Source organism: Arvicanthis niloticus, chromosome 9, assembly GCF_011762505.2.
Source record: "Arvicanthis niloticus isolate mArvNil1 chromosome 9, mArvNil1.pat.X, whole genome shotgun sequence".
In the NCBI taxonomy this organism is placed as follows: domain Eukaryota; kingdom Metazoa; phylum Chordata; class Mammalia; order Rodentia; family Muridae; genus Arvicanthis; species Arvicanthis niloticus.
Genome location: NC_047666.1, coordinates 39,546,284 through 39,561,084, shown reverse-complemented (window position 1 = coordinate 39,561,084; position 14,801 = coordinate 39,546,284). Strand labels below are relative to the sequence as shown.

The 14,801-nt window shown below is 48.0% G+C and overlaps 1 long non-coding RNA gene across 1 annotated transcript in view; it reads left to right on the top strand.

Moving 5' to 3' along the window:
• LOC143443495 (uncharacterized) overlaps nucleotides 1-14,167 on the top strand; it is a 46,975-nt gene extending 32,808 nt beyond the window's left edge. Inside the window, exon 3 of the long non-coding RNA XR_013112547.1 lies at nucleotides 12,451-14,167. This is a non-coding gene — a long non-coding RNA (uncharacterized LOC143443495). The remainder of the gene's footprint in view (nucleotides 1-12,450) is intronic.
• The last annotated feature ends 634 nt before the right edge of the window (nucleotides 14,168-14,801 follow it).

Sequence of the window (14,801 nt, the reverse complement as noted above, 5' to 3'; positions counted from 1 at the left end):
GCCCCTGCCAAGCACTGTCCTCAGAGGAGTATGCATGCTGCAGGCCTGGCAGCTGGCCCCTTTCCCAGCAGGCTGCTTCAAAGCTCATCAGGGATCCAGTGCCAGGCAGATGCATGCTGTAGCTTAGTATTAGGATGTGGTACTGCCAAGTGTACCTAAGGAAGCTGGAGGAAGCTGACCTCCATCACCTCATTGCTTGGGGGAGACAGAGTCTCCTACTGCTTTGGTGGAAACCTAAGGGAAGAATGAGATTCTCTTTCATTCAAAGACACCACAGATGCTGAGTGGCACTTTCTTGGGGGCAGGGGGAGTACTGGATCACATCAGCCTGAACAAAATGTCCCCAGTGTGACAGAGTCATTGGCCACAGTGTGGATTCCATAGCTAGCTAGCACTTAGATGGATCTGCACCTTTGAGGTTTTTTTCCATAGAAATTTAAGGCACAGGGACATGTTCTTCAACCCCAGGGGATTCTCACGGGGCACTGATATAGTGGGGGCTTTTTTTGTCTTTGTTGTCACTGTGGCTTCTTGTCCCTTCTCTCTGATGAACAGCAAGAGCTCGCCAAAGCAGAAGGGTAGAGGACAGATGGGGAATTCTTCAACACTCTCAAGGGGGCATTAGTGTTTCTCCAGAAACAGAACAAGCCAGAGGAATGCCCCATGGATTGGATGCTATTGTCCCTGGGCATGTGAGGCAGGAGGCTTTGGTCCATTGACCTTTACAAGATGGAGGTTTGGCACACTGGTCATGAGTAGATGGTTTAATGTAACTCTTAACTGAGCTGGTGGCCCTTAGACAAATGGTCTAACCTCTTTGAGACCAAGTTTCTTCAGCTATGGATGAAATGGAACAGTGTCTACCACACACCCTTGCTGTGGCAGCCGAATGAGGCCGTCTCCTGGTGTCACAGTACTTGACAAAGAGTAAGCGCTTAATAAAAACTGTCTTTCACAATTACTAATGGAAAACCCAGCCTGGAAACTCCACAGTAAATGTCTTTTTTGTTCTCCTGGGGGCTTCTTCAGCAAGCCCATAACTCTGGGTCCTGGTGAAACACCTGCAGTAAACGTTTACAAGCATGATGTATGGACTGCATTCTCAACCCACGGAGGATGGAGGGGGGGCTGAAGATGGATAGCTCCTCACCCCAAATCCCAGCCCGATTCGCCACTCTCCTCTCAGCTCACCTCCCTTCTCTATACTGGCTGTGTCCTGGTCCCTACACAAGCCTACCCCCAGAAGAAGGTACATAGCAAGTGCTGAACAGTTGCCATCCATTGTTCATGGATGGGAAGGCTTTCTGTGGGAAGCTGCTATAGTCTTCTATGGGTTGAGTATCTCACCCAGAGGTGTATGTGCTGGGATGTCAAGACCCTCAGGTGGGGTCAATGAAGGTCATCAGGCACCATCGTTGCCAGGGATTGGTGTTGGTCTCACTGAGTAGGTGAGTTCTCACATAAGCAGGTGATCACATAGCAATCTATATGATCTATATGTGTACCTAACTCCATACACAGTGGTTTCCTTTCCCTTCCTTGCCATGTTTGGAGCCGTCAAGGGACTCTGGCTAGGAGGCCAGTACCATACTGTAGATGCTATCCAGTCACCAAAATTATAAGCTATATAAATCAGTCTTTCTCTTTCTCTCTTTCTCCCTTCTCCTCTCCATCTCTCTTCCCCTTCTCATCCCCCTTCTCCCCTCCTTTCTCTGGGATTCTCTGTGGAATAGCCTTGTCTCTCTTGGAACTTTGTAGACCAAGCTGGCCTTGAACTCTCAGAGATCTGCCTGCCTCTGCCTCCTGAGTGCTGGGATTAAAGGCACGCATCATCATGCTTGGTGCAAATCTTTTTAATTTTGTAAGTTCCCAGTCTGGGGCCTTTTGTTACAGCAACTGAAAATGGACTGATACAAATGTTTGTAGGTAAGCTTTGGCTGGGGAATGGGGTGTTGAAACAGAGGGAAAGTGGCAGGAGTGACTGTACCTGTCAGAGACAGAGCTGTACAGACAGAGCTGGGCTCTGTCTTAGTGGCACCTTCCGGAAGACACTGCAGATCATACCCCAGAGCAGCCATTTCCAAGAGGAAGAAAGCTGGGAACTGAGCCATGTGGTTCTGGTAATCACAGCTGAGAAAGGCTACTGCAGACATATGTATCCTGTGTCTGAGCTGGAGGTGATTAGATCTGGGAAGCCATCAGCTGTAGAAAGCATGCAGAGACAAGGCTTATGATTGACAGAATCGGCCACACCTTCCTAACACGGCGCATGACAGGTGGATTCTGGATTATTGTGCTGCCTCAGGAGTGTGGTTCCTGTGCTCAGGGCTGTGGGATTTCAGCTGCTCAGACACAGCTACCTACTAATTAACCAGCCCCCAAAGTCATTGGGAACACATTCTAGTGCTTGCTCCCTTTGAGGAGTCAACAGAATGGGCAGGTGGAGCGTCTGCACAGCAAGCCTGAGCTGAGAACATCAGATCATCTTTCCTGAGCAGTGCAGAATCATTGCTTTCAGAAAAGGGTTGAGCTGACATCTGGACAGGGAAACCATGGGGTAGATACTGCTGTCCTGTGGGCACTGGGGCTGTGATCTCTGATACCATAATCTGGGCTTTTCTGTGATCACACACCCCCCAGTCTCTGCCCCCCCCCCCGTGTGTGTGTGTGTGTGTGTGTGTGTGTATCACTTATCACCTTGTTTATTGATACAGAGTCTCTCAGTGAACCTGGTACTCATTGATCCAACTAGGCTGGCGAGGCAAGCATACCCACGGATCTGCCCACAGAATCTGCCTGCCTGTTCTGCAGCTATGGGATACAAGACTGCATGACCATGATGGGCTGTTTAAAAATGTAGGTTCTGGGGATTGAACTCAGGTCCTAGTGCATGTAAGGCAAGGACTTTATTGATCGAACTATCTCCTCAGACTGCTTCTTGTGGGTTTTGAAAAACTTTCTAGCTGGCGTGCCTTGAGCTGCTTCTGCAAACAGAGCACTAGCTCAGCAGTCCTCATATTGATCGCACTAATATCTGAGAGGAGTTACTCCAGAGAAGACCACAAATGTAGCTAGCAATAATCCAGCTGGACTCAAGGCTGCCTGACTCCAGAACTCACAGTTTAGAGCACCTACGTGTTGCTCATGTTCTTTGTAACCTGAAGAGTTATGTGCAGTGATATGGTGGTGATCTGGCTCCCTACAGGTGGGATGAGAATAGTCCCATGGTAGCTCACAACCACTGTGATGGCATAAACCTCCTCACTATGACCAAATCGGAGCTCCCAAGATTAATGGACTAGCTCGATACATTCCTAGGTATTGGCCAGTTTCCATTCACAAGCCAATTTACCCGCTCCCAGCATCCTGGTGATACTACCCTATCAGAGGGCTTTATCACTAAGCTTTCTGGAAGCTATAATTGGGATGGCATCTTTTTACTTAACATTCCATGCCTTCACTCTTGCTTCATAGCGCTAGAATTCTAAGACCCTGGTATATTCTCATGTAGCATATAGGGTGTGACTAAGGAGGCACGGGGGAGTGGAAGAGCTTAAGGCTCAGGGCCTGGCTTTCTCACACAGTTTTCCCTGGAAGAGAGCCTGGGGGCAACAGTTTGAAGGATGCTTTATGAACAACCTTCAGGGAGCTGGTGACAGGGAGGTGGGGATGGGCAATAGGCCTGAAAAGAGAGAACAAGGAAAGCATGGACCAAACCCTATGGAGGGTACCTGTGATGTAGTCCCACGGGGTCATCATAGAGTATCCCTGGAGTGACCTAATGAGGGGTGCTTCTGTTTGTGTTGTCAATACTTCTGTGTTCAGGGCCATCTCCAGAGGGGCAGAGGTTTCCAGATGGATGCAAGCAGAGCAGGTTCCAGCTGTGTGAGGGGAGTGGCTGATGAAAACCAGGTGCACAGTGCTGAGTGCCAAAGCACATCAAGGTGTAGGGGGGTTCTAGGGGTACAGGCAGGCTACAGTCCCTTCCTCAGCCTTTTTAGTCAGCTCCTGCCTTCCAGGAGCCAGCAGTTCTCTGTGGGAGGAATCCCAGCTCTCTAAGCTATAGACATGGTTTAAAGAAAAACGGGATCATAGAGAAAGATGTTAGAATAAAGAGTGGGGCTCATAAAGGCATGGACAACTTTTGGTATCCACCAAGTCTTAACAATGTGTGTTGGCAAAGATCCAGTGCTCTCAGCTCTTGGAGTTAAACCACATCAGGTATATGAAGATATACAGGTAACTCAAGTGGGTGGTAACTCGTGGGTATGCAAACCAGTTGGCCAGGCTCATGGGATAGTTCCTCCTTACCAAAGCCCTAGCCCAAGCTCCAGTCATTATAAATACTCAGTATCAGAGATCTGAGGACTTCCATACTTTGGATTGCTATAAAGTCTACTAGAACCAGAGGTCTGAGTTTGAAATTGTCTCTACCACCTAAGTAGCTGTGGGTCCTTGGGCAGGTAGCTAAGCCTCTTATGTGCAAGTGTCCCCATCTGCAGAGAGGAAATGATGTTGTAGCCTCAGGTTTGATACACAGAATGATATGGAAATGAGCTGAGGAGTCTTCATTGTGTAACATGGTCTCTCCACCTGCTTAGTTGGTAACATAGTAGCTACTTACATGTTTGACGTGAATGGATGTCCTTGATATGGTTGTAAGTGAAAAGGTAAGCTTATATACAGAATAGGTTAATTTAGAGAATAGATTAGCCTAACACACAGGGGGCTTGGGATGTGGCTCATTTGGTAGAGGTTTTGCCCAACTCTTTCCATCCTCAGCACCACATAGTCTGGTCATGGTACATACACCTGTCATTGTGATCCCAGCACTTCAGAGGTAGAGAGAAGCAGGGCCATCAAGAGTGTAAGATTAGCCTCATCTATACAGAGGGCCTCAGACCACCCTGGGCTACATGAGATCCAGTCTGAGAATAATACAAACCAAGCAAACAAAGGTCCAAAACAAACAGAGCCTTAGTACCTAGTGAGTTGTAGTGGTGTATCAAGACGGCCTGAAGTTTTCTAAAGAGGCTATTAGAATTCTCTTCCCTTTAGCAGTTGTAGAAGCTGCATTGTTCTTTCTGTTTCCAAGCAAAAATAGTCTACCATAATAAATCAGCTGCAGAGCAGATGTAGAGGAAGAGAGGGGTGTGTATGCTGGGATGATGGGGTGACACTAGGGGCCACGTTGGCTATGGAGAGTCCCAGAGAATCTGTTCTGAGGGGCCAAAGAGGAGAATGGAACAGAAAAATGAAAGGGTCTTGACAGCCAAAGACGTGGAGGAGGAGGAAGAGGAAGAGGACCAGGAGGACCACGAGGAGCAGGAGGAGCAGGAGGAACAGGAGGAGCAGGAGGAACAGGAGGAGCAGGAGGAACAGGAGGAGCAGGAGGAGCAGGAGGAGCAGGAGGAGCAGGAGGAGCAGGAGGAGCAGGAGGAGCAGGAGGAGCACGAGGAGCACGAGGAGCACGAGGAGCACGAGGAGCACGAGGGGCACGAGGAGCACGAGGAGGAGCTGCAGCCCACTGTTTCCCGACAACTCCCTGCTCCCAGTACCCACCTCCAGTGAAGAACCTCAGTGTTGAGGAGTTGCTGTGTGAATCATCACCTGCCAATGATTTCCCTCTTCCTATGGCCATCCCTTCACTGCAGTCTGCACCACACAAGTGATTTCTGACTAAGATAGTTCCACTAGGAGAGCATTCTCCAAGCCTGGCCGAGCCTATGCAGGGTGCAGGAGTCTGGGGGGGTGGAAAAGAGGCATAGTCCCTGCTTTTTGGAATCAGAAAAGGCAGAAGGAGTCCCCCTGCAGGGAGAAGCTCAGAGAAGGGTTTGGGAGGCAGAGCCCTCAGGGTGGCTCCTGTAGGCTCTGTTGCAAACAGCAAGCAGAAGGCTGAAGGATGCCAGCTTTCTAACCCTGGGCTGCCAGAACCTAACCTTGTGATGCTCTATGGTTTTTGTTGTTGTTGTTTTTTAATTCCCCAAACCTTTATTTTCTATTCTGTGACATGAGGATGGTCACCTTCAATGTGAATTGGCACCTAGAAAATTTGAGTATTTGTTGTCTGTTCTGTCTGTCTGTCTGTCTATCTATCTATCTATCTATCTATCCTGTATTTATCACCCTGACACCCCCCCACACTCCTCCTAGATTCACCCTGACCCTTCCTGTCCACCTGACTTCATTCAGATATTGTGATTTTTTTGTTTTGTTTTATTTTGGTTTTACCTTGGGTGAAGGCTGGAGATGCTGGATAAATCTGAGGTCAGTAGGCCTGTCACTGCTTGTCACTGTAGATACTATAGAACCTTCTCTTCTATAGAAGCAAGCAACTCTGTGCAAGCAAGAATTTGGCTTGTATTCAGAGAACCCACTGGAAGCATGAGGAAATGTCTGTGAGTGAGTGATCTGAGCAAAGGAACCCAGGGGCTCCATCTCCACCTGTAACCCCAGAGGACATTTGGTCAAGTTTGAAGAGTACATTGTTATAGGCTGGTACAAAGGGCTGACTGATGCCCATTACTTATGTCTGGTGAATTGAAGCTGAAGACGCCACGAAGTATGTCCTATGATATACAGCCAGACACTACAAAAAGGAATTATTCAGCCCAGTGCATAGCATAGAACTACATCCTGTCCACCTGGAGGCATGTCTTCCCACTTGTCAGAGGTGGGCTCTTTGTCTTCCCTTCTTACTCTTTGACACTGGCTAGGCTACCCTGGTTCTGGGCCCTGTGAATCCTTCACTGAGATAATACTGATAGGATTAAAGAGGTTAGGAGTAGGGTTTAGGGCCCAGAGACATGGAGGATTAAGTACCATTGCCAACCCTGTTGTCCTGAGCTTTGGTTTCTGGATTGGTGGCATGGAGCTGACTTCTCTCTAGGAGCATGGCTATCAGGGGCTGGTTAGCCCTTTCTGAACTTCTGGCCTTCCTAACCCCTCTGTCTATATCAGTCCCAGGATAAACAGAGGAGAATCTCTGCAGGGAAACCTGAGGAATGCTCCTGGGTCAAGTTCATTATCTATAGAGAGGCAGTCGGGGCAAACTCCTTCCAGGAGCCTGTGACAACCCCATCAGTCAGATGCACAGCCCAGGGAATGTGTATACTCTGTGGGATATCTGCTCAAAGTAAATCAGCAAGGGACCGAGAGAAAGGGAAAGGAGCAGTTGGTGGCATGACCTCAGTGTTTTGGGGTGTGGGGAAAGGGACTGACTGCAGGGTTAACCCCTACTCTGTTTATTGTTGGAGTCGTACCAGAGACAAAATGTCACATTTCCTTGGGGAATCAGAATGGCAGGCCTGGGGATAGCTGGGTTCAAGTCTATGCTTAGCCACAAACTATCTATGGGAATACAGGCAGAATTCTCTAACTCCTCTGCCTCAGTTTCCCCATCTATAGAAGTAGAGATATGCAGAGAGCAATACTGTCTGGAAGGGTTCCTCTGAAATTCAGCGCATATGTTCCACAAGTCTCCACACATGGACAGAGGTGGCTGCAGAGGGAAAGCACCTTCCCCTGAGTACTGGGCAGGGCTAGACAGCGTTAACATCTGTTAGAAATCACTCTCTGCATTAATGGTAAGTTTTTATTGTGAGCACTCCTGGTGGTCTTTTTCCTGTAAGCAAGCAAAGACACTGGACTGGGGTAATTGACTCCCTAATTAGCAGCTACTGGACTGTCCAGTGTGTGAGCTGTCTAGAGCAAAAGGATGCTGTGTCTAGCAGGCAGCTTGCCCACTCATGCCCGTGGGAGCCATCTTGATTGTTCTGTGGATGCTTGCAGATATCTGTGTAACAATAGCAGCTGATAGCCAAGGCTTCAGGAGGCGTAGGACCAACCAGGGCTATTTGAAATAGTTTGTGTCAGACTGTTTGCAAGTATAAGCCTTAGTGGACTTTGGTTGATTTCGTGACCATTATTGCCTTGGCCAGCAGGGAGCAGATCCCCTGTCAGAGAGATTGTTCTGATTGGTACTAAGGTGCAAGGCTGTGATTGACCAGTGACTATAATTAGCACTAACTGACAAGGCTGTGATTGGCTCCAGCAAATGTCAGTAATTGAATAAATACCCCTTCTTGGCCTTATGTTTAAGAAGGTTGCTCAGGGTGGGCGAGTGAGCGAGCCATCTGAGAGACTTCTCCCTGCTGCCTCCCCAGGTTTGTACCATGAGACCCCATAAAAGGCTTCTTCCCATTGACCTTCCCATGCCTGGTTTTAGTGGTACAGACTGCACCAGTAACGGACAGAAGATGACAGAGACATCAGACAGCCGAATGATGTTATAGCTCGTTGATTGACCAGAATGGGTCAGAACTGATTGATACAGCTTGACAGCTGAAGAGGGTCCAGCAGCTTGTGCCTGATTTTCAATCCTTAGCTCTGAGCCTGTGTACCTCAACAGTCCAGTTTGCATGCAGGCCCTGACTTCTGAGAGACTGACAGATGAAGGATCTGGCTTCTGCTGATTGACAGCTGAAGACGGACAGCAGATAGACAGTCTGCCAGGGATTCCATCCATCTACGGTCATTCCTTTCAAGGATGGCCAATCCCACAGGCAGTAGGTGCCCATGCCCGAGGACTGCTTATCATGTCTGATGCCCAGTTCTGAGTGGCCTGCTGGCTGCCCTTGTTTCTAAACACAGATACCAAAGGGGCAGGTACCTAGAGGCACTTAGCAGCCTTGGCTGCCAGAAGAGTACAGACAGCTGCCAGACCCCAGGGAAAGAGTTTTAACATTGGCCATGGCCCAAGGCCAAGGTCTTGGTCCCCAAGGTCTGCACATGGATGGTAATATCATCGGGTGCTCCTTGCACCTGCCCACTGCGCACTGCCCGTCGCTGCCAAGCACCGAGGATAAGAGAAGCTCCCAGAGAGCAGCCCTGGAACAGTTTCTTGTTGCTCACCATGATTTCTATTTGGGTAAACAAGTGAGCCCTCAGCTGATGACTGGTGACAGTTGGAACAGAAACAGCATCCAGAATGTGGCAGAGATGTCAAGTGAGGCTCCCTGCTGTCCTCAGGGTCATTGTACAGTCTCCATCAGTCTCAGCATCCCCCAGAGTGGTCCACAGAGCAGGATCTAGGTACTCAGGCTTCTCCTGAACCTCAGTCAGAAAGGAGTTCCTGTCTACAGGACCTCAATGGTACCCGTTAACATCTATCTCCACCCTCTGGCTATCTTATCAGCTCAATAGGATTATGATGTCACCCATCCCCTTCTTCACTCTTAGGCCTGTAGGATGGCATTGGCTTCCTACAGAGTCAGACTGCACCAAACACTTCTGCCCCAGGGCCTTTGCATGTGCTGTTCTGTCTGCCTGCAGAGTCTGTCTCTTGGCAGTCCCCAGGGCTGATTCCTGCTCTTTTAGGCAAATCCCCAGGGGGAGGTCTACCTTCATCAGACAGTTTTCATTTTTATTTTGAGTTGACTTCTGATCTGCCTATGGAAGCTCCAAGAGGGTGAAACTGCATCTCCCTTTGTTCAGTGCTAGGGAACTCGGTGGATACTCACAATAGGAATGAAAGAGTATATGATGTAAATAATGATAGAGAGACTCACTGAAGTCCCGGGTTCACAGTGAAGACTCCACAGGACAAACAGCATCATGTAATTATCTCGTTAGGCCAAGAGGCAGCCCATGCTGGGCTGTGAACCCTGGCCTTTGCAGGCAGCCCTGTGTACTGCGGCCCTTCTGGGTCCAGCTCTGTCTCCCGCGCGATCTTCCTGTCCATTCACAGCCAAGGGCTGCTCTGAAGGCACTGTTTCATGAAAATATGGAAATGGTTGTCACCTTGCCTGTGCCCAGCCCCAGCAGTCAGCATTCCAAATAGGTTCTGCTGTTTTATCCAGCATAACATACATTTGTTAACTCTTCAAACAGTAAACACCACCTGCAAAGTGTCTTTAATATTTAATGTAACTATAACTTGTTGTGAAAATAAATCCAGCCACATGGAAAGGCAGCAGGAGAGGCAGGAAGCAGGGGCTCCTGAGTTTGCTGTGTGTGGGAGAGCTGCCCAGGGTTACCTCAGCAGAGCCATCTTGGGGAGGGTGCTGGCTAATGCCAGTGTGTGCTAGTTACTCGGTGCAGAAGAGGGCTCTGCCACTAGCTCTTTCAGCCAAGTCAGCTTTGATCCTCGAAACAGCCACACTGCCTAGTGTTGGAGGATGTGTTTGAGGCATGTGACCAGAGTGCTTGTTCCTGCTCCCCAGAAACACTCTCTCTCTCTCTCTCTCTCTCTCTCTCTCTCTCTCTCTCTCTCTCTCTCCTTCCCACCCTGATGCGGGGCCTCAGAAGAGATACCTACTTGAGACTGGGGAGATGGGGACAGCTAAGGGACAGACTCTGCAGGCAGACAGAACAGCACGTGCAAAGGTCCTGGGGTCAGAAGTGTTTGGTGCAGTTTAGTCCCTGACAGGAAGCCAATGCCATCCTACAGGCCTGAGAGTGGATAAGGCAATAGGTGACATCATAATTCTATTGAGCCAGCGCTTGCCAAGTCAATATGATGATCTGAGCTTTATCCTCCAGAACTTGTGTGAAAAAGCCAGTTGTGGAGACATGGCTATAAATCCCAGTGCTAGGGAGCCTTGCTGGCCAGACACTGATGCCTGATAGGAAGCTCCAGTTCAGGGAGAGACCCTGTCCCCCAAAAAAGGTGGAGAGTGATTGAACAAAGAACCTGCAATCTTTACATGCGTGCATACATGTTAAGACACACACACAGACACACACACTACTTAAACTCTTTCTATTTTATGTTCCCAAAGATCAAACTGGGAGATGCTAACCTTGTTGATGTCATTGCATGACTAATTTAGGTGGGTAGTGATGTGTAAGGTCAGTAGCTGCATATGGTGTAAAACACAGCTGCTGCTGTTATTGGGGAGATTCATCCCCCTGTGTCAGCCCTGTCACATCTCTGGCCTTTCTAGGTGCTGAATGCTCATGGGAAAGGCTGGCTACCTCCCAGCCATCACAGGGGCTGACTAACTGTCTGGGGCCAGGAGGTGCTATCCACCTATCCAACTATTTTCCCATCTAAACATGACTTTTTCCATGTTCTTCCATGGCTCAGCCCTGCTCCCAGTTCCTCAAGCACAAAGGACAGTGGTCCGCTGCTACCCTTCCCTTCTCCACATGTAGTCCACCAATGGATCCTGTGGCCCAGATTCTGGAATGAACCCAGTGTCTTCCCACCTCACTCACTTCCTGTCATCATTACCGTTTTCTGGTCCTGATTTGCAAACTTTTCAATTGGATGCAGATGTCATATAGCCCAGGCTTGACCTCATTATGTAGACAAGGATATCCTTGATCTTCTGCCTACTCTTGCTTCTAGCATGCCAGTGTTTTGTTTAAAGGGCCATATAGGAAATACTTTCAGGCTATGCATCTCTGACATAATGCTTCAGCTCAGCTTTGGTGTCAATAAAGTAAGGGATGATATACAAACATGGGCATGCCTATGTTCCAGTAGAATTGTATTTACAAAGACAGGAGTCCCAAGCATGCTAAACTCTACTTGTCCAACTCTGACTCTATAATGTGTCTTATGTGGGTCAAGTAAGAATATCTCACTGGTCCCTTGCTTCCAACCTTGCCATTCTGCCAAGCACCAATCACATGGTGGCCACAGTGGTTTTGAAACCATAATTGAGGGATGTCATATCTTGGCTCGAATGGTCCTGTACCACCCTCCTCAATGTACTTCAATGTAAGGCATAATCTTTACCCATCATCTATGTATTGTTCAAATCCAATGCATCTTTCTGTGTCCTCATCTCTGTCCCCTTACCACAGGGTAGTGGTCTTTGTTTTCCCTTCTATTTCTCCTACATACCTGCTTCTCGTCATAACATGGCCCGGAACATTCTTTCCCTGGATCTTCTAGATTCTTCTTATTGGTCATCTAGTTTCCCAACAAGAATGGCTTAAGTTTCTAGCTACAGATGCCTCATTCCTTCTCCATCACCTCTCTTGGAGTATCACCTGACTGACTTGCTTGTCTGTCCTCACATCTGAAGAGTAATTTCCAGGAGACTGAGATCCTGACTGTGTGCTGAGATCATGACATGTTTGTTCAGTGAGAAAGGGACTCCCACTCTGTGCTCCGGGCAGTACCTACTGGCTACCTCTGATTGCCCAGCTTGGACAGAGGCCCCCTGACACTGCCTGGACAGGCCTTCTCCACCACTGATGATGCATGTCAGTAACCTCAAGGCCAGGCTAGGGATAGACAGCATCTCTCACAGCTGGATCCTGTACAAGGTTGTCCTGCAACAGCTGGCATGCTGTGAAGAGTAGGGAGGGAGAGGGAGGCCTGTTTTCCTTATCCCTGCTTTCCCTAAATCACAGGAAATTCCCAAGTTTGCTCCCACTCTATGGTGATCTTCTAAACTTCATCTCTCTCACTCTCTTGTCCTCCTCCTCCTTTAGGTTGCTGATCAAGATGCTGCTAATTGGCAATGAGCAGGCTTCCCTCTGTCCTCTGTCTCAGGACCTCAACTGTATTGGAGGTGGCCATGGACCTGGGAAATGATGTCTCTTGCCAGCTTCTTCTGCAGTCGTGAGACTGACCAATAGATACCTGGATAGAGCCTCCCAGAAGGGTTGTGAGTAGACTCAGTCTTGATGGCTCTATCTCGGGTTTGTTCCAAAGATTTTAACAATCTCAGTGCTCGAAGTGTGCCCAGGCTGTCACACTGACAGATCTTACCCTGGTCTGTGTTCTACATTGTCATGGAAGAATAAGAAAGAGACTTTTTCCACATTGGAAAAGGCATCCATCCTGTGATGTCAAGACTCCACGGCTAAGACCTTATTTAATCAATCTTAACTACTTCATCCCAACACAGTCAAAGGCTTGAACAAATAAATGTTCACAACTCAGCCCACAGGAGCTAGGTGTTACTACATTTTGTCTTTCCTTCTGCCTTCTTCTCATCTGGTCTTAGGGTTCCCATTGCTGTGAAGAGAAACCATGACCAAAGCAAGTCTCTTAAAGGCAAAGATTTAATTTGGGGCTGGGTTACAGTTTCAGAGGTTTATCCTCATATCAGGAAGCATGGCAGCATGCAGGTAGACATGGTGCTGGAGAAGGGGCCGAGAGTTCTGCATCTTGATCTGAAGGCAACCAGAAGAGACTGGCATCCCCAGGCAGCTAGAAAGAAGCTCTCTTTCATAATGGGTGGAGCCTGAGCATGGGAGGGGACCTCCAATGCCCAGCCCTACAGTGATGCACGTCCTCCAATAAGACCACAACTACTCCAAGAAGGACACACCTCCTAATAGTGTCGCATCTGGTGGGCCAAGCACATTCAAACCACCACACCTGGAATCCACATGTAGTGGCTAGAGCTTCAGTAGCTATGTTGGATCAAATAGTCACCTTGAGAACAAGTGCCAGCTGTTTGAAATGGAAGTATGGAAAGATGAGAGAACCCTGGCTGACTTTGCAACGCTATCACATCGACAGGGAATCGTTAGATTTGCTTTATAATAAAGCTTTACTTCTCAACCATGCTGAACACCGAAATAAGCCCGTAGTGCCGGGAGCCAAACCCAGGAAATTACCTGCTGTTTTATAAAGTCTAGTCAGTACAAGGTTAAGAAAGGACATTCACAGGTCTCAGGTCCCAGGAACCTAAAGAACGTCTGGCATTTCCTTGGAGCAGATTATGGCAGTGGGATGGTCTAGGGCAATAAGGATATGACAGTGGACTGGTCTTAGACAGTAAGGATTCCATAGTAAGATAGCCCTAAACAATGACCCTCGCCCAAACTTCCCAGTTTGCTGTGTCTTTATAACCTGCCCCCAAAATTAAAGTTTCAGAGCTTGATCAGAACCTCAGACTTGCTCTCATTCTTTGTGTCTCTTGTCCTTTCATTCGTTCACCCCCTTCCCTAAGGTCTCGTCGAATCCCCGCGGGCCGGGGCGCTTGGCACCCAACGTGTGGCCTTGTGGGTTGGGGTCCGATCGAACGTTGCTTCCACAGGGACGTCCCGAAAGCATAGGATCGATGCTTCTCCGGAGAGAAGAGAGAAGATCCGCATTGTGATCGCCACAGAGTCACCTGCCTGTGAGATTGATCCGGTGAAGGTAAGAAAAAGCAACGCAATTATGGGATAAGCATTGAGCAAACGTGATTTGTTCTTAAAGGGTCTCAAGGAGTCCCTCAAGGCACGAGGAGTAAGGGTTAAAAAAAAAAAAGATCTTAGAAAAGACAAATAGAATAGAGTTAGTTTAGAATAGTTAGTTAAATTAGTTAGAAAGAGTTAGAATAGAGAGTTAGAATATAGAATTTTTCCCTTTTCCCAAATAGAAAAGACAAATAGAATAGAGTTAGTTAGAATAGTGAGTTAGGTTAGTCAGAATAGAGTTAGAATAGAAAGTTAGAATAGAAGATAGAAATAGAGATAGAATAGAATTTTTCCCTTTTCCCAAATAGAAAAGATTTCATTGGTGATGTTTGTCGATGTTTCCCCAAGAGGAGACTATTGATGAAAAAATGCTACGCCTCCTAAGGAGGAGATAAAAACATTAAACCTTGGAGATGAGGGAGAGAAAGGGCTAATGCAGTTGTCCACTCTCCGGCCGTGTTAACAAAAGAAAAGAAGAAGGCGATTTTAGAGCCCTCCTGGGAGCAGGAGAAAATCAGGAGCCTGTCCTGCCTTTTCTCTGGCTCCTACGGGAGAGACCCTCAGTACTGCTCTCTATGTCTATTTTTTGTCCTTGGTGCACCAATCTGTCCATGTCTGTCAGTTTATGTCTGTGTTTTTGTTTCGTT